The sequence below is a fragment of the Equus przewalskii genome, chromosome 20, assembly GCF_037783145.1.
Source record: "Equus przewalskii isolate Varuska chromosome 20, EquPr2, whole genome shotgun sequence".
Lineage (NCBI taxonomy): Eukaryota > Metazoa > Chordata > Mammalia > Perissodactyla > Equidae > Equus > Equus przewalskii.
The window spans coordinates 21,741,749-21,767,843 of record NC_091850.1 but is presented as its reverse complement, the minus strand read 5'-3'; the positions used below and the strand labels follow the sequence as shown (position 1 = coordinate 21,767,843).

The following is a 26,095-nucleotide window of genomic DNA, read 5'->3' as shown; positions in this document are numbered from 1 at the left end:
ATATATTCATATAAATGAGTAAATATAGTTAGTATAATTAGTAAATACTAAAATATATATATTATATATAGAGAGAGAGACACGTGCTAAGCACTATTGACGGTAATTTATGTCATGTAATAACTTATAAGAACTCTAAGAAGTAGTACTCCGATGAGTCCTACAGTTAAGCAAGACTGAGGCTCAGAGAATTCACACAAATTGACCCAAGTCAACACACAGCTAATAAGCAGCAGAGCTGGAATTTGAAACCAGGGAGTTAGATCCTAGTCTGCACCCTTAATCACGGTCTGAACTGCCTCTCTCAGAAGAGCTTTGCATGTCTTGGATGCTGGAGTTCAGGAACCAAACGGCCCCGTCAAAGGGTAGCTGACTGGGGTACAGTAGAAGCCTGTTATGACGTGGTGGAAGAGGTTTTAGTCAGAAAACTGCTCCTATTTTTCTGTTGCTCTGATTATGACTATTGATTTTCATTTACGTTTCATACCCCTCCGCCCAGTGCAGTCAGTTTGTAAATTGTGAAGTTGCTGCCATCCAGTAACGTTGTCTAACAAAGAGATTGTTTCCTGTCTCCAGGAGGGTGAGGCACGTCAACAGGTCAAGGTGTTACACTCACTGAATCAACTTGGAATCTGCATTTATGGAAAAAGTGTATAATATTTCATTGACATTCCTAAAATGCCTAGACTCATAATGGTTATCTTATGAATTAAATATGAATTGATTTTTATTTTTTGTTACATATATAATATGTGTTCCTTAGAAAAAAGTTCAGGAAATGAAATAGGCAAAATGGTAACACATAAAATAATGTATTTTATTCTTATCCTTTTCTATGCACAAAAATATCTATAGTCTTATAAAAGTCAAATTAAATCCTATATCATGCGCTATACCCTTCTTTCCTTATTTAATATATAGTAAATAAATCTCCAGATCAATAAATGTAATCATATCATAAATAACATCATAAATAAAATAACAGAAAATAGCATCTACATACTATTCTGTTATATTATTTTAATGAAAATATTTATTAAGCGTCTACTACATTGATACAATAGCATTAGGTATTGTTGATATAATTATGAATTTAAATAAAAGGTCCCTGTCCACATGGAGTTTACAGTCTAGTGGGAAGAGGCTACCGTGGTCAACCAATGAGTAACCCACGTAGTATGCTACATGCGGATAAGTGCTGTGCAGAAAATTTTAAAAGACTAACTAAAGGCTATGAGAATTTCCATTTTAATTAGTCCTCTACGAGAAAGACTGATGAGGTTAGTATTTTAGCAAAGGCCTGATTTGACTAGTCTTCTGTAGTGGATGCTTAGGCTGCAGTTAAAATCCTAAACAGTGAAGCAACGGCTATCTTTGATTTCTGTGTAGCCGTCCGTTTATTCTCCCAGGCAAAGAGAAAGAAGTAAAATTTCTCTAAATCAGAGAAAAACCTATTACGGATCCTTGATATACTGTGTTAAATTGTCTTTCTGAACATTTGATATTCCCACCAACATTTCCTTACATCCTCATCAAATCTTGATACTCCCATTCACGCGTCTTTTTAAACTTGGTTAATCTGATGAAGGAGAAATGTTTGTAAACACTTATAAAGATATTATTATCAATTTTAAGCATTTTATATTTAACTAATATTGTCATACATTAGTCATGCCTTTAAAATTTCCTTTTTATGAAAAATATTATTTTTTCCAAGGGAATACATGAGCATAATTTACTAATTCAAATGGTACTATAACACCTATCACATAGTTACCTGCAAGAACTGTCTCTACTTCATCCTTCATCCATCCTAGGAGCAGCCACCTTAACTTGTCTAGCTCTGCGTTCTGGCACTTACATATCACTGTTTTTTTAAATGCTTAATACGTTGCTATCTTTGATTTATCAATTTCACATACGATTGTTTTCGCATTCTAGTAGATGATGATTTAGGCCACTTACCCTGCCATCGTGTCTAGTTCTCCTCTCCTGTCCCTGAAAATTTGATGGATTAATATTCAGTGTTGCAATTTACACTCATTAAAATGTTATTCATGGATGAGGATTGTAATGTATTGTGATTGTAGATGCTATATTACTTTTTTCCGGATTTAATAATTGCTTTGTTTCTTTTTTGCTTAATTTCCTGATACCTGTTGCTAATTCTTCTCACAAGACCTTTTGGTACTATTTTCCACAAAGTCAACCATAAGGGGACTTACTAGTTCAATTTTCCCTTTCTTGGAGCCATTTGTCGTGGAGCCCTTTTGTCCAGGCTAACTTCACTGCACATCTGATCCACTGTTACAATTCTGTGATTTCCCCTCACAATTATCCTGTCTATGCCTGCATCAATGCTCCTGTTTTCTGGACCTAGAGTCTTGCCTTTTATGGATGTACTCAATAGATTTGGTGGAGAACATTATCTAGTAGCTTACCAAGAAATGGTTTATGGGAGATGGATCTCTTGAGACCCTACATTGTTCAATTCTAACCCCATACTTAATTGGTAGCTTGGCTATGCACAGAATTTTAGGTTGCAAATCATCCTTCAGGATTTTGAAGGCATTACTCCATTACCATCTAGCTCCCAGAGTTGTTGAGAAGTCATAACACATTCTGATTCTTCATCCTTTGCATGTGACCTGTTTTCCCCCAAGCCTCTGGAAGCTTGCAGAATCCTGTCACCACCTCAGTAATTTAAAGTTTTGAAATCATGGGCCAAGCTGTTTTTATCTAGCCACTCTCTGGGCCTGTCTATCTGGAAACCCACAGGTTTCACTTATGGAAAATTGTTTTGAATTACTTCACTAATGATTCCCTCCCTTCTATTATCAATATTGCTACAGAGGAGGCATAACACAATACATGTACAGCAGGGGTACTTGATAGTTTAATCGTGCTAAGGGGCTAAGGGTTAATATCAGGGATTTTATATTCCTTGTATTAACTTGATAAATAAACTAAATAAAGTATAGTCATAGACTTTAATAAAGCATCACATATGCTTCCTTTTTTGAAGATAAAATCCCCAGAAGGTGTAGAGGTTTTTATTTGACTTTTAACCTGTGTTGGAGGTTTTGGGGTACCAATTCTTCACCTGCCACATCCCGATCTTGAACCAAGTTGCAAGACAGAAAATAAAATAAAAGTAACAGCTTTACTACCTACAGTACAAGGATTTGGGATAAACCTGGATTAGGCGTGACATTGCTTCCTTCCTTTCTCTCTGAAATGAACTTAAATATCCTTTCACTGGAAATTGCAAACTTCCCCATTGAGATTGAAGTCCTGCCTCAGTGGGTTTATCAAGCGAATGTTGGAACAGAAGAAAAAGTTGTTCTGTGTGAGACAGGGAAGTTAAAGAGAAAGGAAAATCTGAGAGCCATTTTTATGCCTATTTCATTTGAATGCAGTGATTTTGTCTTTTGTCAGTGAATTCTATGGATGTCAGAATTTCCCTAATTTCACCAATCAGATAAAGTATGCTTCTTCCAATAAGAGGGAGAAAGTAAAGGCCATGGAGAGTTCTAGAGTGCTTATTCCCACTTTCTTCAAGTGGCGAGAAAAGCAGAAATTCTTTCTTTATGGATCTTGGCAGAAACATGGAAATAGCAAAGGTGCCCCCGAGTCTACATTTGTGATTCTCAAAATTTAGCGTGCATAAATAGGACCAAGGAAGTCTATTAAAATGCAAATGTATGAGTTTCACCTCAGAGATTCTCGTTCAGTATGTCTGCTCTGAAGCCCAATAGCATGCATTTTTTTTTTTAAAATATTGGCACCTAAGCCAACATCTGTTGCCAATCTTTTTTTTTTCTTCTTCTCCCCAAAGTCCCCCAGTACGTAGTTGTATACTCTAGTTGTGAGTGCCTCTGGTTGTGCTATGTGGGATGCCACCTCAGCATGGCCTGATGAGCCATGCCATGTCCGCACCCAGGATCCAAACCAGCGAAACCCCAGGCCACCAAAGCTGGAGTGCGAGAACTTAAACTCTCCACCGTGGGGTCAATCCCTGCATTTTCAATAAGCTTCTCTGTTGGTTGTTTTCAGATGGCCCTTAGATTCTACTTTGAGAAACACTCAACATAATATCAAGTGCTTTATACAAATTTTGTAAAATCAAACAAATAAACTCAGAAATAGCTTCAAGAATCTATGTTTTTTTTATTTTATTGAGGTAACGTTGGTTTATAACATTATATAAATTTCAGATGTACATCATCATATTTGGATTTCTGTGTAGATTGCATCATGTTCACCATCCAAAGGCTGATTACCATCTATCACCATATACATGTGTCCTATCACCCCTTTTGCCCTCTTCCCTCCCCCCTTCCCCTCTGGTAACCACCAATCCAATCTCTGTCTCTATGTGATTGTTTCTTGTTGTTTTTATCTTCTATTTATGGGTGAAATCATACAGTATTTGACGTTTTCCCTCTGACTTATTTCACTTAGCATAATACCCTCAAGGTCCGTCCATGTTGTCACAAGTGGCAAGATTTCATCTTTTTTTTTTTTTATAGTTGATTAGTATTCCATTGTGTATATATACCACATCTTTATCCATTCATCCATTGTTTCCAAGTCTTGGCTATTGTGAATAACGCTGCAATGAACATAGGTGTGCATATATCTTTATATATTCATGTTTTCATGTTCTTTGGATAAATACCCGGAAGTGGAGTAGCTGGATCATATGGTAGTTCTAGTCTTCACTTTTTCAGGAATCTCCATACTGCTTTCCATAGTGGCTGCACCAGTTTACATTCTCACCAGCAGTGTATGAGAGTTCCCTTTCTCCAATCCTTTCCAACACATATTATTTCTTGTCTTGTTAATTATAGCCATTCTGACAGATGTGAGGTGATATCTCATTGTAGTTTTGATTTGCATTTCCCTAAAAATTAGTGATATTGGGGCCAGCCCGGTGGCACAGTGGTTAAGTGCACACGTTCTGCTTTGGTGGCCCGGGGTTCGCCGGTTCGGATCCCAGGTATGAACATAGCACCGCTTGACAAGCCATGCTGTGGTAGGCGTCCCACATATAAAGTAGAGGGAGATGGGCACAGATGTGAGCTCAGGGCCAGTCTTCCTCAGCAAAAAGAGGAGGATTGGCAGCAGATGTTAGGTCAGGGCTAACCTTCCTCAAAAAAAAAAAAAAAATTAGTGATATTGAACATCTTTTCATGTGCCTGACCTGAAACCATAAAACTCCTAGAAGAAAACATAAGCAGTACACTCTTTGACATCAGTCTTAGCATCTTTCCAAATACCATGTCTCACCAGGCAAGGAAAACAAAATAAAAAATAAACAAATGGGACTACATCAAACTAAAAATCTTCTACACAGCAAAGGGAATCATCAACAAAATGAAAATACAACCTAACAATTGGAAGAAGATGTTTGTAAACCATATATCTGAGAAGGAGTTAATATCCAAAATATATAAAGAACTCATGCAACTCAACAGCAAAGAAACAAACAGCCCAATTAAAAAATGGGCAAAGGATCTGGACAGATATTTTTCCAAAGAAGATATGGATTTTTGTTTTGTCTTCAACAGGACATGTAAAACGTTAACACAATCTAAATCTTAATATTGTATAGATTTGTTCTGTTTTACTTTCACTAGTTGGTAGTCTCTCACAGATAGTCACCTTGCTGATGTGTGTTCCAAAATAGAGGTAACATATTTTCTTTTTTGATCTTTCTCCATTATACCAATGTACCAGGATTCTTCTCCACTTATAGGCAGTTTCTCATTGGCTAGAACACCCTCCTTTCTTTCCTTCCATCCTCTCCTTTTTATTGGCCTGCATAACTCCTAATAATATTTTAGATTTATCTTAAATGTCGCTCACTCAGAGAGTACTTTCTGGACCTCACACCTGAGTCATGTCCCTATGTTACTTATTATTAAAGAGCCTTATACATTTTCACCATTGTCATTTTCACAATTATGGTTGTAGAGCTGTGTGTCTGAATATTTTACCAATGCCTGTCCCACCATTAAACTTTAAGCTCCAATAGAGCATATTCGTACCAATTATTTTTTAGCCTCCATTAAAAGGTACCCCCTAAGTATCTCTAGTTCTTAGCAGAGCTCCTACTTCATTATAGCCACTAACTCAATGAGCAAAGTAGACAGTGAAAATAGCATTGCAGATATTATTGGTTCTTGGATATTTATTGTAAAGTCTTAAATCTGTACTCTAATAATTATAGCCCAATAATTTCAACTTAAATAAGAGTGTGCCATGTAATAGTGTTACCCTGGTTTTACTCTCTGCATTACAACCATGGCCAATAAATATTTTTTCTCCACAATTGGGCTTCAACTTATCTCTTCACCCCCTTTCTCATTGTTTTCTTGACTAAAATCTTAATTATCCTTAACTTTACCGTTCCTTAATACGTATCAAGATATTGCCCAAACTATGTTTGTGTTTTGTTTTGTTTTGTTTTTGCTGAGGAAGATTCACCCTGAGCTAACATATGTTGAAAATCTTCCTATATTTTGTATGTGGGCCACTACCACAACATAGTCATTGATGAGTGGTGTAGGTCTGCACCCAGGAACCAAACCTGGGCCACTGAAGCAGAGCATATCTAGCTTAACCACTAGGCCACCAGGATTGGCCCCCAAACTACGAATTTTTTTAGTGCAATTTTCTCCATTGAGAATGCCTTCTTTTGACCTCAGTATAAATATCTACTCAAACTTAGATCAAATATTCTAATCCTGACTTTTTCAAATAGTATTAATTTCATCTTCTCTAATTAAACTTATCATATTACATTGTAACGATTCACTTAGTCCAATTTCTACTAGATAGTATGTTTCCAATTGGCAGGGTATCCTTGTGTTCCAAATGGCTAAAATAGTGCTTGACAATGAACATAAGTTGTACGTGCAAATGTATATGTGCATGTATAATATATGCATATGGGAAAACAATAAATGGACTTGCATATTCACCTCAAAATTTGCCATAATCATGTAACTTTTTGATGGTGGCGACTAAAATTTATATAGGCAAATACTTATCCTACATTCTTAGAACCACTAGAAAAACTTCCTAAATAGCAAGGGTTTGATTATGAGGTACAATAAGCCTGAGTCATGAAATGAAATCAGAAATGTCAATAAATCTGCTTCTTAGAGGAATTAGTATTAAATGCAATATATAAATAATTTTTCTAGTTTTTAAAATTTGTTTTCTAATTTTTTTCTCAGATCAATGGCACGCATTTTGTAATTTTCTCTTCATTCAAAGAATCATTAAATGGTCCCTCTTTAGCAGCAAGAGTAACAACAACAGTATTCATCGAATACTTTATTTTATTATTGTAAGAGTCCTATGAAGCAAGTAATATAATAATAGAATTGTATTATTTTGGTTAGAATTTTACAGATAATTAATTACTTTTAGATTTGATTACTATTATTTAAATGATGCTGAAAAATAAGCACTTAAATTGTGGGATTTAGATGGAACACAAATTTTAGAAATTATTGAGTTTCATCATTGCAACTAAGATTTATTATCATTATTATTATTATTATTATTCCGGCAATAGGAACTACAGTTTTAACACTATCATTACTTCCTTCCTATAATAAGGACTTCATTTTCCTGTTAAATGCTGAGGGGCGTAATTAGAATCATATTTGTGGAAGTTATTTCCATGATATTAGCCACAGTTTATGTTGTATTGCGCTTAAGGGGTTTTACAATCTAAATAAAAATAGAAGACATTCTATTTTCAATATAAGAAGAAATAATTAGCTAATGTGTAGAAAAAGCAACTAATATCCCATTTATGTATAATTTCTTTCAATTTAAGTTTAACAGAAAAATTCAGTATTTTCTAATTATATGTATATGAGAAAAATAATTTTAGAGAGCCTACCTATTTCATCATTAACAAAATCTTTATTGTTTAATTTAGCTCTGAAGGCTAAAAACAATAAGGAATGAGAAAACATGTCTAAATGGAAGATGTCTAGTAATTAAATTTTGAAATAATAAAAACCTCAAAATCAGCCTTGAAAAACCTAGTTCTTTGCATGCAGTACCTATAACACTTTCATTATAAATTGTATTTATATATTTCTAAAATAATTGATATTTTGCTCGATGCCTCTTTTAACTGACAGATTAGTGGAAATTTTTTTCAGATGAAATTCAGCTTGTTTTATTAAGTAGTCACAAGCTAAAAGCTGGAAATGGAATTTATCGATATTCAAGCTGAATATCAATATTCAGAAATAATTCTTAAATTAGTCTTCATGAGTGATTAAACTGTTACAATTAGTCTTAATTATTATATCCTTGTACTTATTAAGTGTTCAAACTTCACTAGATCTATTCATTTTCTGTCCCTTGAGATTCTCTTGTTACTCATAGGCCACTTTACTTGGGCCCCAGGGTGAGAAAATGCCATTTGAATGACCCCCAGAATGGCTACCATGTGACCCGGCGTGTCCGTTGCCAGCAAACACCACTCTCATTCTTTCTACACATGTCCTTTGTATGGCAAGGCAGGAAACCCGGAAATTACATTCGATTGACTCTCTTGCCATTGCCAACTTAGGTTTCACCACTGAGAGGCATGAGTGGTTGAGAAGGTGGAAGAAAAGATGACATCACTACTGCTTCGATAGTGGTGGGTACCTGCTTGAACTTCAGTTGAGAACAGATAGGTGACTTGTCAGCAGATTCCAGGCTTTCTGCAAATCCCCAGCTAAGTACTATAGGCAGTGAGCACAGCAGGTGTGGTTTCTTGAAATTCCTATAGCTGCCTGATTTCCAGAAAGCTGGAAGTGGGTTTCTCTGACCTCTGACTGTGCAAGCTTTGCCATGATGTGTCAACAACTATTCCCCACAAAAGATACCATTCTATTTGATATCTTTGGGGTGTTTTCTATTTTCTTAACTGAAAACTGACTGATAAAGCATTAATGGGCTGTCCAAATGTAGCCAACTAAATGACAACCTCCTGGTGGCAAATCTCTCAAATTCATTAATAGAGAGAATATGACCTATAAAGAAAATGCCAAAAAAAGCTTTATTTCCACACAGCTGATTCTTTCTCAGAAAACTTATGTCTAAATTAAAAAACATATACACAACATTAAACTGAAGCAGAGATATCTCAAAAAATGTCAAATCACAGTGTTTTCTTTGTAAACCTAAGAGAAAAGCCAAAAAAACCAAATTCTTGTTTTTCTTAAAATACCTGATAATCACCAATTGAAGATAATTACATAATTTTTAAAGCTTTTTAAAGCTCTTTTATTTACTTAAGCATAAATGATTTGTTTTCCTTTTCAATGTTTCGGGAGTGGTCGGGAGCCAGTAGAAGCTCTCCGAAGACAGTGGGGCTATGATTTTGCCCCAGCGTGGAGAAGAACCCACATTCATCAGCACTGTTCAACCCTTCACAGGTCTCCCCAGCTTCCAGAGTTGGTGCCTCACAATTCTTCCTCTGCTTTTTCAAAGGAGGTCTTGCCATGCCTCCACTTTAAATTCTTCAATGTCTTGCCACCATTCAAAGCATCTGTTCGAACTCCCCCATGGCTCACAAGGCTGCCCACTTCCTGGTCCTGCTGCTTGCCTCACATCACTTCCCACGACTTTCCCCACTTACCTGACACTCCAACCTTGGAAAATAATGGCGGCTGCCTTTACTTGCAATAATATCTCCTGCGTCTGAGAGGCTCCCCATGCTTCGCCCTCTCCCAGAAGGCCACTGCCCACCTTGCCTCACATCTGAACTCCTAGTCCTCACTTTGAGTGTCAGCTCAGCACTGGCTAATCTGTTGAGTCTCTCTGATTTCCACTCTATGGTAAAGGAGAAAATTTGATATTTCATTTTACTCCTTCATAGTCTGTTGCACATATCTCTATATTAATAATTATAACACATTATTGAAATTATCTGTTTATATAGCATCTGGCTTACCCATAGAATGTGAGATACTTGAGACAACGAATGCATCTTTCTGTCCCTCTGTCCTTAATATCCATAGTCCATGCTTGACGCTCATAAGGAGTGTTGTAAATGCTTGTTAAATGAATAAATAAATGCATGCTTACTGACTTATACATCAATGAACTACAGTTTGTGAGTATTAATTTGACTTCCAAAGCTACATTTATGGCTGGTAATTGTGATGAAAGTATAGAGAAATTCATCCTACTGTCTTATAATACATGCTTCAAAAAACGAATACAATTCAGTTTCTGTTCACATACTGGGTATAGACAAAACTGATGATTTAACGAAACTATTCTCTGTGGCTATGAAGATAGGCTGTCGTTTGCTTGGGTTTCAATCATAATTTCAATGAATTAATTAACAACATATATATTTTTACATATTTCAACTGCCACATGTCCAGCTTTGTGCCAGATTCTGCAGGAGAACCCATAGTCTAGTCGGGCCCTACTGTCCTGGTATATAGAGGCAATGAATAAGGATTTGCAATTGTCCAGTTGGAGGCAAAAAGATTAACACAGTTACGCTGACAATGGTCAGACAACACAAGACAGAAAACAAATTTTATGTGCATGATAGTGCCTGCAAATACTTATGCTCTAAACAGACACACATCTTCATAAGAAGTAAGGAGCTTTAAATGTATGCCAGCATCCTCTGACAGGAGAATGTATGAGGCAAGTAAACAATATTAACTACAAAGGGTATGGGGGAAGAGCAAAATAATGCTCGATCCCAAGACTAAAAGGGCTGGGCACAAGAGAGCAATGCCATCCATATCCTTTCATAGAATTAGCAAATGGTACTCCTGAATCTGGAGGGGAAAGTTCTGGTTACATTTGGAAAATTCTGGTAAGGTTTGTTTCTTAAGAAAATGTAGGCAAGCATGGCCAAGTGTTGTACTTATTTTGAAGTATTTATTTTATAGGTTTTCTCGGGCTCGTCCTGGGATAAGGATGGGAGAAGAGATAAGAGAGGGAATAAAAATTGGAACAATTAAGGACAAGAACCAGCTTGAAAGGGGAAAGAGAGTACAGAATACTAGTTTAAAGGGAAGAATGCTGGTGATGGTTGTAGTTGTGAAGGGAGCTCTGGGTGCTGGTTATCTGGACGATCATTTTTCCACAAATAGATGCATCAGTAAATAGTGACAACATTAAAATAATTCTGTAATTTCAGCTCTGAAGAACATACTGCACAGTTGTAGGGTGCAAAATTTTGAAGATTACAAATTCTTTTTATTTATTTATTTTCAGCTCAGGGCATTCTGCAAAACCAGTTTTACTTTTTGCAAAGGACTTATTTTCATTTGAGTGATGTTTTCTGTGCCTTTTCTTTCATTGGATTATCTGTTCTCAGTCACCAGTCTATTTTGTATTGTCTTGATATCCATTCAAGTATACTCTTTTAAGCCATAGAAAGACCATGAACTTTTAGTCAAATAGAGACACGTGGTCCCTGGGCAAGTGATTTATCATCTCTAAGTTTCACAGTCCACATCTGTAACATGAGGATGATGATGCGTTTACCCATCATTGGGAATTTTAAATGAGACTGTTTATGAGCATGTTTGTCCAGCCCCAAACACAGAGCATCTGGAAATGCTAGCCCCTCTTCTCCTCTGTTTAACTCCAAATCTGAATGAGACAGCCTTCCATTTCAAGATAGAATATGTCTGTTTATTTGTCCAAGAGTACTGATTCACAAGGTACTTCCTGACAAAGCTTCCCTAGCCCAATAGTTCAAAGACACATTTTGCTATTTCTCAAAAGATTTTCAGCTAAGATAGAAGATTATTTTCTCATAAACAATGAAAAGACCTCAATCTAGGTGAGAGTGAAAAACAGCTAATGATAATCTTCAATTTAAAATGAGCTTAAATATCATAAAGATGATGTAGAAGCTAGGGAGGGGGGAGAGGAGGGGGAGAAGGCAAAGAGTTGTGGAAGAAGGAAAAAGAGTACGAATATTAAGATCAACACTAATAGGTGACACTATTTACTCTGTCCCAGGCTCTGTGCTAAACAATATACGGAATATGGCACTGACCCCTCCAACACCCTGTTGTGGATACCAGCACTGCTGCCATTTTACAAAGAGGGAAATTAGTTTGAGCTTGGATTTGAACCTGCCAACTTTACTCCTCAAAACCATTCAACCAGGAAGAAGTCAAGAGGGGGCAAAGTGGATCAGATCGGGTAGGATCAGAGTCTTTTGCTGCTTTAGTTCAGAAAAGGGAGCAAAGACAATGGGAGGACTGCCAGGAAAAACGCTACTAATATTTGTGAAATTCATCCTGGTTCTTGGATCTCTTCAAGTCAGTCCCCCTATTAGGTTAGATTTCTATGCTTCCCTCCTGACAAATCATTTCTTCTCCTCCATCCTAGGAACTTTCCATGGCTGTTTGTGAAATGGCACTATAAAGTGAAAGCTCCTCAATAGTATTGATTTTTTACTTCACATTCAGTCCACAAGGTAAATTCATATAGTCAAGGAGTTATTCAATGCTTTTAAGCATCTACTCTGGAGCTATATTTCTGGCTAAAATCCTGCCTCCAATATTTACTTGCTGTATGACCTCAGGCAAACCGCTTAATCTCTGAACACTTCAGTTTGTTCATCTACACGCTTTAGATTAAAAAATTACACAAAAATAGTCTACTGGTCAGGTCGATTTGAGGTGTTTAGAACACTGCCTGGTACACTGAAATTTTCATGAAATTTTCAGGTAAATATTCTTGATTAATATAGTGTTATGCTAATAAAAATTTTGCTTTCTGCAAAATTCCAATTAATAAATTGAAAATGATAAAAAATAGAAACAAAAGCTAAGAAAAATTTCAAGTCCATGAAGCTTTTTTACTAATTACCTCACAGGTATAAAGAGATCGTGATGTACAACAATGACTTTACCCCATTCTTTACACTTTCTGAAAAAAAAATACAGCACTAATATTTTAAGCACCCATTTCTGCCGTGAAGTGGTCACACTGCCTGGTGGTAACAAACAATGCTTATCCTTCACCTTTAAGAGAAATGTCTTCAGAATCAGCTGGTAAGCCTTGTTCCTTCTTTACTTCCTGTCCCTTCTTTATCAACTACTTCCTTATTTAGTCCTTTCAGAAACTCAACCACCACTGTGCAACATAAGTAGAGGAGGAAGAGTAAAGAAAAGCTTCATAAATTAGAATAAAAATCACTTCAGGGGGCCGGCCCAGTGGCATAGTGGTTGAGTTCACATGCTCTGCTCAGCAGCCCAGGGTCTGGGGGTTCAGATCCTGGGCACAGACCTACACATCACTCATCAAGCTATGCTGTGGCAGCGTCCCACATACAAAATAGAGGAAGATTGGCACAGGTGTTACCTCAGGGACAATCCTCCTCACAAAAAAAAAAAAAAACCACCACTCTGTTCCTCTCAAGGCCAAAAATGATTACTCCTTTGTGCACTAAATTTTTCAAAAAAAATTTTAAGCCTTAAATTTTTCAAACTTCATCTATTTTAAGGGCGAACTTCAAATGTCAAATTTAAAATTCCTCTAAAGTCAGAAAATCCAATAACCAAACCAGAAGCTCCAACTTCACTCAGCCCTGTGGACACATGAAGGACAGGTGTATTCTAAGCTTGATCCTAACCCCAGTTTGTATAAAAGCGTGGCCTCAAGTCCCTAACGTTTTTACAAGAATCTAAATATACATAGTGATATCGATTCAAAATTCTTCCTTCGTCTTAAATCACAATGGGGTCAATGTTGTATTATACAATCTCTAGCATGGTGACAGTGGGGAAGAAAACTACCAAGGCTTTTGCAATCACAGCACACTTAATTTAGATAATAAAGACATTTTGGAATTTAGAACTGAGTGGCATAAGCAGGTTCTAAGGCCCTTGGAGTAAGAGAACCATAGGATCATTATTGAATGCAAAGTATTGAGCAGTGGGACACCTGTGACCAAGTTTTCAGTCTTCAATATAGATAATACTCTTCAGCATATTGTTTCAGACATAAGGCAAAGTTTAAAATTTCAGCGATGCCCTCATTGGAGGACCTAGCATGGACATGACTTGAGTTTAATTCTAATGCATACGTAATCTTCCACATCCCAGGCTTTTGGTATTCTGTAGCAGCTATTGTCTACCCCACATGGTGATGTCGTTAACTGTGGGTGTGTGAGGAGGGCTCAGAGGTGGGTGTCTGTTATGGTCAGAGGGTGATCAGAGTTCACGGCCTATTCAAAGGTGATAGTAAAATAGTCCTCCCCTGACATCCTCTAGCTCTAGAGATGATGGCAAATGAAGTCCTTAGGTTGGTTTGGTACCAGGTTATCCTTAAGCAGCCAGGAACCACACAAACCACGAAACAGAATTAACCTGTCAATGTAACCAGGTAATGATAATTCTCTCTTCTTGGTGTGGAGTATCACTTTAGTCTCTTTCTACAACAGGAAATGCCTCCAAAGTGTGTTGTTTCTTTTGTACTGATAGATTTTTGTTATGCTAGAAACACAATAGTTTGATTTGTTTTGGTCTTGAAATATATTTTAATATTTAACACAGGAAAGTACTGGTTGTAAAGCTGATCTAAAGTAGGGTTCTAATATTTTTATTAAAACTATGTGGATTTTCCAACTTTCTTTTATTCACAGAATTTTGTTCATGAAATATTATGTCACCTTAATGTATAAAACAGAACAAAAACGGAACTGCCCTATTCACTGGAGGTGGAGACCCATATTCTTGACCTTTCCTGGAAGTTAGGGGTCCTAAGAACAGTTTGAAAATGAGTAGGTCAGGCAAAAGTGTGGGACATGTTGATATGATGAATTAAAGGCTAAGCAGAGGAGAGTTGAAGACAGAAAGACAGGAAAGATGGACAAAGCATCATCCTTGAAGAGGTGGCAAGGCAGAATCCAGATCACAGGTAAAGAGGGAAAAAGCACTTTTGAAGAAATAATAATGTCAATCAAAATGTGGAATGTACATGACACTTAAATTTAAAAATATTTTTAGCCTAATGGAAATAGCCCAGGCTTTCTGGCCAGGGAAATCTAACCTTGTATCCTAGACCTTATCAGTTCACTTGCTTTTGTAAATTTACTCAATATTCTTGAACTTCAGATTCCTGATTTGAGTGGGTTGGGTAGTAATGTCAGAACACTTACCCGTCAGAATTATTGGGCAATATTTTGGTAGAACGTGTAATATAATACAGCTGGCCAAAAAAAAAAAATGTAGGCGGTCCATACATGCCCATTTCCTCCTACATGCTATTTTCCCCTCCCTGTAAAACAGTATGTTAAATAGGTTAATATGAGTGGTCTGCTCTCCAGGACGCTTTCTGTACCTCATCTTTGAAGGAGTAGAATTCCTAGCCAGGGTGTAAGACCAGCTTATTGTTCTTTTAGTTTCTGCTAAATTCGTGCTCTCTTTCACAAAGTAAGTAAGTGACCCTGAAAATGCCCTTGACCTGGGAGCTTCCATATTCCTCTGGCAAAAGAATAAGGTGGGCTCTATCAGCGTCCCAAATGCTAATTCATAAACCAGCCATATGCGAATAACCTGGACAACTGTATAAAAATAAAGATTCCTTGACCTCAGCCGAGAGCTACCAACACACACCCTGTGAGTTCTGTTTGGTAGTTCATGTTTTTAACCACTTTGTGTAGCAACTGTGATACCACAAGTTGAGAAAGCCTCTTCTGAAGTCCTTTCAGTTCTAGAATTCAAATATGTTTCTTTTTCTTTATTTTATTCTCCCCTCAACTACCCACATTTTGATGTTTATTTAAATATTTTCAGAAGAAAACTTTAAGAGATATGGATAAAGAAAAAGAACACTGCTTATATGATTTGTTTAAATGAAACGACGTTTAGAGAACTCATCAAGTGGAACAAATTTACCTTTTCTTTTCACATTTTGACTCCCACCAGCTATCATTTACCATGAGCTATTCAAAATATATAACAGCTAATTTTCATACATTTATATGGATACGTATCTTAATATTTCTCCCCTTTTATTTGAAAATAGTCTTTGACAGTAAAATTTGAGATACATTACCAGCAACAAAAAGTTATGTATGAGTAATAAGTATGAAAAACAGCCCCATGTTAGTAAACTGTAAGTTTTATATGCTCCATACTGTATAGATTTTGCTCATCCATTTTTATGATCACTGTTCTTTATGGCTTATAGTTTACATGTCATGTTGCAAACATAAATCAAATTTTCATTAAAACAGTTAGTTTTGGATAAGTATGTAGATATGATAAAGTGTCTTTGCTAATCTTAGAATTTTTCATGTTGGAAAACTAAACATCTGAAGTCCTGAAACTATGATTCTTTCTGTAAGGTTAGAGAAAGAATTGAGGGTTCAGTTTGTTTTAAATGTGAAATGATATATGTGTGGAAATGAAAATTTATAATGACTGCGAATCTTTAGCAAGAATGATATTAACAAATTAGATGCGTTAATAATGCATTAGTGCAGGTTTGTTGAATAGAAGTCATTAAGTGTCCTAGAGCAATGACAGCGATGTAGGGACATTATTTCTAAGACAGAAATCCTAAGACTTGAGGACTGAATGTAAAGGAGTGGCCAAAGCCTTCATGGTCCCATGACTCAGGGGATGTCTTAAACTGAGATATGGTTTGGGGGCTTTAATTAAATAATGGGAATATAGGACAAAACACAGATTTCAGAGAGAAATTTGTTTTGGGACATAATGAATCTTAGAAAATTATACATTTTGTGAAAGTAGACACCTTTTTAAATCTTCCTTTCCGTTTAAGCCCTGTGATGTGGCATATGGTAAATACGAAATGAAAATTAAAAAATAAAATAACAAATAATGTGTTGAATAAATGAAAGAATGACCAAGTGACCATCCCAGTTGAGATGTTCAGGAGTAGTTATAATATGAATCAAGAGTTCAGGATTGGTGGTAAGATTGGGATCATGGGAGTGAATCCAATTGCCAAATTAGAGTGTGTGGAGCAACCAGAGTCCAGAATGTAATCAGCCCCATAGGCACGAAAGGTTAGAACTAGAAATTGCTCATAACGTTATTTAGTAAGGTTGCTCTGTTAGATCCCCAGATACACACACACACACACACACACACACACACACACATACACACTCTCTCTCTCTCATTTTAGAGCTGAGAAAACAAGTCCGAAAGTGTTAAGTGCCTTGCCCATTAGGACCGGGTGGCTGACTCAGAGCTCCTACCCTCTGTTCAGGGATCTAGGACAACATCAAACAGAATAATTGTTTCCAAAGGTTATTCACATCACTGTACGTGTCACTCTTTGCAGTTACGTGGCCAAATATAATATTTGTTTTCTCGAAGGTCTTTTAAATTTTGCTTCTCAAAGTCATTAGTGCCCAGCAGTAACAGAAAACAGGCTAACTGCTACAAGTGCATATGGAGTATATTTCTTGCATTTTAGTATGTTCACAGAATGATTGTTTTGGAGCTCTTAATTTCCTATCTTTCAATAAATTAAAGTTTGTATTAGCATCATAAAAAGGATGACATTCATGCGTATGCAAATAGCTCTTCTTTGTTTATGAATATTAATTTCTGTTTTAGGCATTATGTATAAAACATAAATATAAATGATGTGGATAATTAGATACAAACTTTTAACATGGGATCAGTAAATATTAGAGCTTCAGAAAAGATTACAACATGTGACTAATGTGAAGTGCCCAAAATAACAATGACAAGAAATGAGTATGTAACTCAGTTAGTTACATACTGAGTGTGATTGGAGAATATTTTTTTTGTTTAAGTCAAAAAATAGGACAGTATCTCAGCATTGAGTAAAATCTCTATGACTTGAACCTGTGAACATATTGCAATGTAATAATGATATTTTGCATAAAAAGTAGTAGTTCCTTAAAGGAAAGAACTAGACAAAATGACCCGTGTAATCTTGTCCAGGACCTGGGTAAAAAGCATTTTTCTCTCTTCTGATAATTTTCAATGTAGAGATTGCTCATTTTAGAAAACTTGGCCTCAAGTTATCACATTTCCTTGTCCTTTAAAGTAAGGTTTAATCTACTGTTTTTATAATTCTAACGTATAAATTGAAAAACATGGTTTAATCACACACATTGATCATAGCATTTGAGGTACTACTTCAAAAGAATAGTTCATGCTTCTCTCAATAATAATTTTATAAGTATTTAATAATCAAATGATAATAATATATAACTATAGCACGTAACTTCCAGATTTTCATCTTCCAACTTTGCAGCGTGCAGCAGTGTATGCTGAGGAGTCAGGGAAGGTGTGTTTTCCTCTCTTCCATCTCAAATATCCTATGAGGTTATACAGCTTAAGGAAGGCTCTGCTGCTGTGAGCAATTGATTGATGTCGTGCTCAGGGAGATGCACGGTGGACAGGGGACCTCAGACACTGTGCACCTGCACTGACTCCGGGGAAGAGTTGATTTCTCATTTGACAGCCTCTGTAGAAGGAATTAGAAGGCATCTTCCACTGGTTGTTGTCTGAGTTAGAGAATTAAACTCAATAATTCAACACACTGGATTTTAAAATTTTTAAATATAAGCAAAATGTGCATAGTTAGGGTAACCTTACAACGTTTAGGATGCAAAGTGCATTTCAGCACCTGAATTTTAATCTTCTGCCTAACAGGAGCATTTGTGGCCGTGCAAGTGTCATCATATTGTATGTTCACAGCCGTTTGTGAGGTTGTCTCTGCTGCATGTCAAGAAATGTGTAAGAGTTATTTTGACACAGGCTTAGGTGCTGTAGAAGACAACTGTGTGAAGTTTGTTAGTATAATATCCAGTCAGTGCTGCCTTTTATTCCAAAGAAATTTTATTTTAAGTTGGATATCAAATTCTCTAGTAATTACAAAGTTGAATTTCTATCAAATTATAGTGTTGAACAAAAAGATCATTTCCAATGGAATCTGTCTCAGGAAGTGAGATGGAGTAACCAATGATATGGATTAGAAAGCATCAATCTAATATGAATAGAGTCCATCAAAGAAAAATAAGATAAACTTATAAAAATGAGTAGTATGTGCCCTAGGTTCAATGTCCTTTTATCTCCTAATTTATAGTAGTTAGAATTTCTTTTAAAATATAATAGTTTCCTTTAAATTCAGAAATAAGACAAAGATGAATATTATCACCACTGTTATCTAATGGTTTTCTGGAAGTGCTACTCAATACAATTTGACAGGAGAAGTGCACAAGCGATATACAGATTTGAAAAGAGGAGACGAAAATTGTCACTATTTTTAGATGATGATGATGCTTAGAAAGCCAAAGAAAATCAACTGAAAAATATTAGCAACTGTAATTCAGTAAGTTTATAAATTCAATTTTAAAATACCCCGTTAGAAAATATTAGAGAATGAAGTATTAGACTTAAGACTAACAGAGGAAAATATCCAGAAATCAAATTAATCTGTAACATTCAGAAGCTACAAAAAGAAAAAAAATTGGAACTAACATAATTTATTGGCTAAAATCACAGACTCTGAAACCAGATCTTGCTTATTTGAAGCACAGCTCTAATATTTTTTGGAGGTACAGCTTTGAAAATCATGATAATTATAATTACAATTTCACTGTAACTTTATATGAATATCTGCTAATGAGACAGTGAATCAATACAAAACCTATCAGCACAGATCCTGTAGACACTGATATGAGCAGACCTGACAACTAAGACACCAGGCATAGACTCATGTGTATGCATGCTGTCATTTATGTAAAAAGAAAAAATACGTGCATGCATATGTAGGAATGTGGGTAACTTGTCAGAATATGTATAGCAAATTCATTTGGGAGATGCAAGAGTGTTTATTTGCCTCCGTGGATAAAGACTATGGTTACTGAATACAAAACTTTTGTAGAATTTGAAATATGAGAAGAATGCATTACTTTTATATTTTAAAAACTCGATAAAATTGTGAAATATGCAAGTCTATATTTGTATGTGTTTTTATACTATGGCATTGTATATATAATATATAACATATATATGTAAAATAAAAAGCCTATAGACAGTTAAATAACAAAATATTAATAGTGGCCATCTCTCATAGTATATTTTTAAATTTCCTTTTGATTTTCTGTTTTTTTCAATTATTAACATATATTTATTTTAAAGTCATAAAAATAATTTTAATACTGCTTGACATAGAAAGCTAATCAAATTTCATGTTTTCAAGTTTGTAATGAATTTAAAAATGACCTAACCATATAAATTACTCTAAAGTTCAGTTTACCCTATTCCCTTTTGGCCCTCAGAAGAATATGCAATGAGACAAATTGAAAGTGTTTTTATCTTTAAAATGGTCAAAACAAAACACAAACTATAACAACTTAATTTGAGTATTAAGCTGAGAATAAAGTGTAATAATTAATAATACATAAAGTGCACAGTTTAGTACCTGGTACATAGTTAAATTTAGTAAATATTAACCCCTTTCCCCTTCTCCTTTGGGCTCCTTTTCTCTAGGGACAGAAAGACAGCAATTGGCCCCAACGTCTCTGGAGGTGCTGGGGACATGACATTATGGGGATGAGCCCCCCTTCCTTTGGCCTTTCGTTGGCCATGTGAAATAAAGAACTAAAATGACCACCTCTTAAGTTCACTTCCTAAAACCCTGCTAAATCAAAGACAATGAATGTGAACAAATGCCTATTAAACAGCATGTGAAAAGAAACTAAAATAAAAATCTCTTGCTGGAAAAACCCAGTAAAAAATAGTTTAATTTTGTGTTTCCTGGAGTGGACACCAGCGTGGCTCTGAAGTAAGTCTACTTATATTTATGGATCTTTCTGGAATAAATTCCATCACTACTATAGGGAGTCATCCAAAATGCCCTGGTTTCTGGGGTGGAAGTGGAGGCTATTACACAACAAAGGGTGAGGAGAAATTCTTGAAAATACTGTCATGTCAAAACCAACTTCTTGTGGAATGCTACAGTCAAGACTGGATTGGTAAGAACAGGTTCACTAAATACTGAAACAATTTTCGAAATACTCTAGAACTAAGTTCCTGGAGAGAATCATTTGATTTTTTTTAAATACCTGATCAAAAGAAGTAAAAGCACTTTTATTTAAGTATATTAAATACTCAATCAAGAGAAAGAAGCTAAAATTTATTGCGCGCTGCTTACATGTCAGTCACTGTGTAAGGTACTTTGCATGAGTTCTCACAACAACTCTGAATGCACAAATGAGACAACACACAACTCAAAGTTCAAGTGCATAGACCCGGGTCAGCTCTGGTGGGAAGGGTCAGGACCTACACTGCAGTTTTCCTCCATCTGAAAGAAATCCCATCTTTTTCAATATAGCATTCCGTCTCAGTACTTTGAACTGTAGGTAGCTTCCTCATGCAGTTTCTTTTGGATACTACTCGTAACAGAACTTTATTTCTGCACTTTCAACCCAACAATAAATTGTCAATGCCCATAAGAAGAATCAATTCTACCTACAAACATCTCCTGTGCATTTGTAGTCATCAATATGGAGATAATCACTTACAGAGCAGTATTGTGAGAAGGGGAGTGAATGCATTGCTTTAAGTCTGAACTCTTCCAGAAAATTCTGGCAACTTTAGTTTCAGGGTTTGTCCCTAATGATGATGACAACTGTCACAAAAGAAAGGAATCTGATCATTCGACCTGTGTTGGGAAGCAAAATATTGTTGGTAATGGAGAGAGTGCATTTCTGTGGGCTAGATGGGAGAGCAATGATCCGTGTACTATTTTGGTCTTTGCTCCTGACAGCCAATATCTCTATCAGAGTTAATTAGATAATGTGTTTGGAGTGGCGATGGCAGGGTAGAGCAGGCCATTAGGCTCTCCGAGGAGAGGAAGTACAGAAATCTGAGGTTTGGGTTTTATTGTGCAAAATACTTATGTATTACACATATGCACATTTTGAGGTGAAGCACATTATTTAGAAATAATCAATTTTCCTTTGGACAAGAAAAAACATAAATGATGCCTGAAGATTAATATATCATCATTATTGGGGAAATGTTATAATCTAGATGAACATAGTAGCTAGGATTTATGCAGCAATCCGTCCATGAAGTAACCAACAAAAAGCAACACATCCCACAAATGCCTGGGCTTTCTCACTGTACGCCAAACATTTATTCGAGAATTAGCATTATGGCCCAAACAGCACACCATTAAAAGTTAAAAGCCGCTGAGATTTGGCTGAGGGCATTCTTTCAGAAATAGGGAATTATGCTTCTGATTTTGAAGGCATGGAAACAATTCTACCTCAGTTATCATTTGAATTGCATAGCAACAGAGATAATTGACAATTTAAGGTAGTTTTATGTTTCATCAAGCTCTTTCCTCACAGAATACTTTTTATATTTAAATTTTCTTTATTTTAAAGTTCAATTGTATTTTCTGAAAAGTCTGCTGCTAAGAGTTACCCTCCTCCAAAGCCTGTACAAGAAGTATATTTAGGGGGAAAAACATGAAGAATCCCACACACACGTTATACAACAGGAGAAAGAGCAGGACTTTCCACAAGGGGACATTGGGATGCTCCTCTGATCCTTTTTAGCTTTTCCTAAACCAAATGGTTGGATCATATAAACCACAGGAGCTCAAGGATTTGTAGTCACCTTACTTTTTTTTTTTTTCAAAAATAGTATTTTCACATCATAGTAGTCACTGTATTTCATTTTTTCTTACTACTCCTAAGAATTTATTAAATAATATATTTAAAAGTTTTGAATTGTTACATCCAACGTACTCATAGAGTATTGCAAGAACTTAAAAAAATAGAGTCTTTTTACTCTTTTCAAGAGTTTAGAATTAAGGGAAGGTAAATACAATTATTTTAATAACCAGTTTAAGGCAGTATCTAATCACAGGCATAGAAAGAGACACACAAAAGAATATACTTGAGGGAGGGAAATGGAAGAAAAGATCACTTGTAATTCAGAGGATCAGATAAAACTGCATAAAGAAAAGTATAGTTAAGCCACATAAACTACAGGTGAGGCACGGTTACGGAAGGAGTTATAGATGGCTAATAATGACAAAAACAGATGTAAAAGTCAGAAAGGAATGGGGTGAGATTGAAATAAGACGTTTTTCTGGACCACAAAGTGCACAAAGATGAGTAAAAAACAAGATTGGTTTTATTTTAGTTTTAGCTTATAAATGACATGATTAGACTCTAATCAAAGAAAGTATTGTATACCTGGGACAGGAGGGCCTGTATTAATCAGCCATTGGATGTGGTCTGCCTCAGGGAGGAGTGTGGCCTCCAGCAGCAGAAGCAATCCCAGAAGCGGATGATGGCTGAAGGTTCCTGCTGATCTTCCCCACAGCTGGGTGGCAAGTCCTTTATTTGGGGGACTCTGGACAGTGCACCTGCTCGTCCACTAAAGTCCATTCCTTCTACGTGTCACATCATTTTTGTTCATGCTCATTATGGGAGCAGTTTCTCCACATTCCATTGCCTCTTTCTTCCTGGGGAAAATGTACAAGAAGAAGGTGATTGGTATGAACTACGACCTGCTCCCCAGAATCTGTGACTGGTCTCAGACTCAAAACTAATCAGCTCCTCCTCCTGCCACTATCTACTCAGGATCACTCTCGCCCTCAGCTGGCCCTCTGCTGGTCTTGGCAGTTTAGCTGGTTGCATGACATAGGTCTTCATCCTGAAGGAGTCTGAGCCCCTGGTCTCCATGCCCTTTTCAGGCCAACTCTGCTGCACTTGTCCATTTGCAACCTGAATTGGGCACAGGAATGCAAAAGGATGCCCAAATGGATGGCCTTGGCACTGCACATAGTCCTCTAGTTCAGTTGGAAGTCTAGGGAAATATAAACTCAATGGGACGCAACTCAAATAATCGTGGGTCATAAGAACACCCCTCTCTCTTCTACAGAACTTTAGCTTATCAGCCACCTCACTTGAGTATATAAAAATGTGATTAGCATTGGTTTGAGACTCCTATACAAGAGTGAAAACTGTTTTTGTAAGAACAAAACAATATGTTGCTCCTGGAATTCAATTGTTAGGCATGGAGACATAAAATATTAACATTATAGAAACCTATTCCATGTATATGGAAAATGATCCAGGCTCTCACAGATTTACAGAATATGGACAGACCATGTATGTCTAAGTTTACATGATATTGATTTTTCAAAAAGAGTAAAAGGAACAATTTATTATTCTGAACTTGATCCCAGGAGACACGATATGAGTGAAATGTAAATTTTAATAGGCTACATTTATGAAATTACTCTGATGAGTTGTTTATAAAGTGATGCTTTAATTGCAATAAAATTCTTATGTAAGTGATGAAAATTGGTGTCATAACAATATAATCATTATAATAGAACCCTCATTAAGAAGTTGTCTCGTTGGTTTAGTATCAATCTTCCTATTCTTCAGGATGAAAAATAGCAAAAACCAGTATTCCTAGTTATAAAAGAATAGCATCAAAGTCTGCATATGTATATGGATGCAAGTACATTTGTTTATAGATTCTGTTCTTCCCAGTAAGTCACTCATGGCAGAGGCATTGAGATACAATGGGGAAAAGTCTAGGCTTTTTAGTTATCAGACTTTGTTTACAAACTTCTCTGCCACTTTACAGTCATTTAGGAAAGTCACTTGGACTCACTCTGCTTCAGTTTTCTCATCTGTACAACCTGTTTGAGAAGATCAGGTGGAACAGTGCGCAAGAAGGACCCCGACACTGCTTATCAGAGGGAGCATGCTCAGAAATGGTTGATTCTCTTCTCTGTCAGTAGGAGTACAGCAGAATATGGCTGATTTCTGACCAAGTGGCAGTCGTTTTCTCTCAACCTCAGTAATCCCAGTATAATAAAAATATGTTCAACATCAATAGGAGTCAGAGAGTCAAGTGAGCATCAGATGGAGAGAAACCTTGAAATGCTGGAAAGATCAGATCTGAAAGTGCAATGGAGTAGAAATGGGTCCAGGCTCAGATTTTCCCTTTTAAAACAATATATGACATTACGTGTTCTATATGGCCTAGGCTGCGGTTGTTCTGCGTGTGTGGTGGTTTGTTTTGTTTTATTTTTGTTTCTGTTTTTCCTTCAGGGAGCTGAGGAAAAGCAAAGCATTTTTCGGGCCTACATGACTTGGTTTGGCTGGGAATCAGCCTGTAATCTTAATCAAAGTTTGCAAAGCGTGAAGTAAAGGCACATCTAATTTAGCAAGATTGCGATTCCCTCTCCCTCTGTTCCTGGCCTCGCCTACCTTCTCCCTCCTTGTTCCACTCTTTCTCCAGGGATCATGACAGATGCACCGGTGTGGAAAAATGATGTCTTTTTGTTTTGTTGAGTGAGCCAAGACAATCACCCAGCGCTTCTTGCCTTCACTACGGCTCCTTTTGAGGAGGCTGGATCCTTTTATATTTAAAATTCTGCCAGACCTTTCAAAGACACTGTGCCTAGTTTGTGTGGTGAATGGAGAGGAAAACTGAGACCTTTATCCTCCGCACCCCACATTGAATTTGGAGCCCAGAAAGATGATATATAGACTAAGCAATGTTTTTAATGATATATTATCTCTCTTTAATTGGACAGCATAACAGAATGAACCTTAGTCTCAGAATCAGAAGGCATAGCTCCAGTTAGTCATTATGACTTCATAAAAATGTCACTTAAGTTCTCTGGATTTAGTTTCTTCATAAATAAAATGTGGGGTAAATTAAGATGTTCCCTGACGGACCATTTCAGCTCTTAATGTTTTCACTCTATCTCAGATTGTTCCAAGCTGCTCCTACTGCCCTCAATGTGTAATTTATTTGTCAATTAAGCACAGTTGTGTCAAGTGACTAGTCACTGTCCCTCGATTCTCCCTGTTCTCCCTCCGAAAAAGCTCTAACTTGAAGGCTCAATTCAGACATTCTTTGAAAAACGTTGAGCAAAATTAACTTTAAAGTCTTTTGTAAGTCTAAAATTCTAAGAATTTAATGGTACAACATTTTTAAATTACACTCTGAAATATTGAGGAAGAGAAGCATCTTTGTCCAATTCCATGCAGGCTTGCTCCAAATTTCAT

General features: G+C 36.3%; 1 long non-coding RNA gene across 1 annotated transcript; it reads right to left on the bottom strand.

Moving 5' to 3' along the window:
- Positions 1-23,167: 23,167 nt before the first annotated feature.
- Positions 23,168-25,630, bottom strand: LOC139077962 (uncharacterized). Its single transcript, XR_011530637.1, has 2 exons — positions 25,289-25,630; positions 23,168-23,523 (listed from the first exon to the last, which is right to left on the bottom strand). It is a non-coding gene; the product is annotated as an uncharacterized lncRNA (long non-coding RNA).
- Between the last annotated feature and the right edge of the window lie 465 nt (positions 25,631-26,095).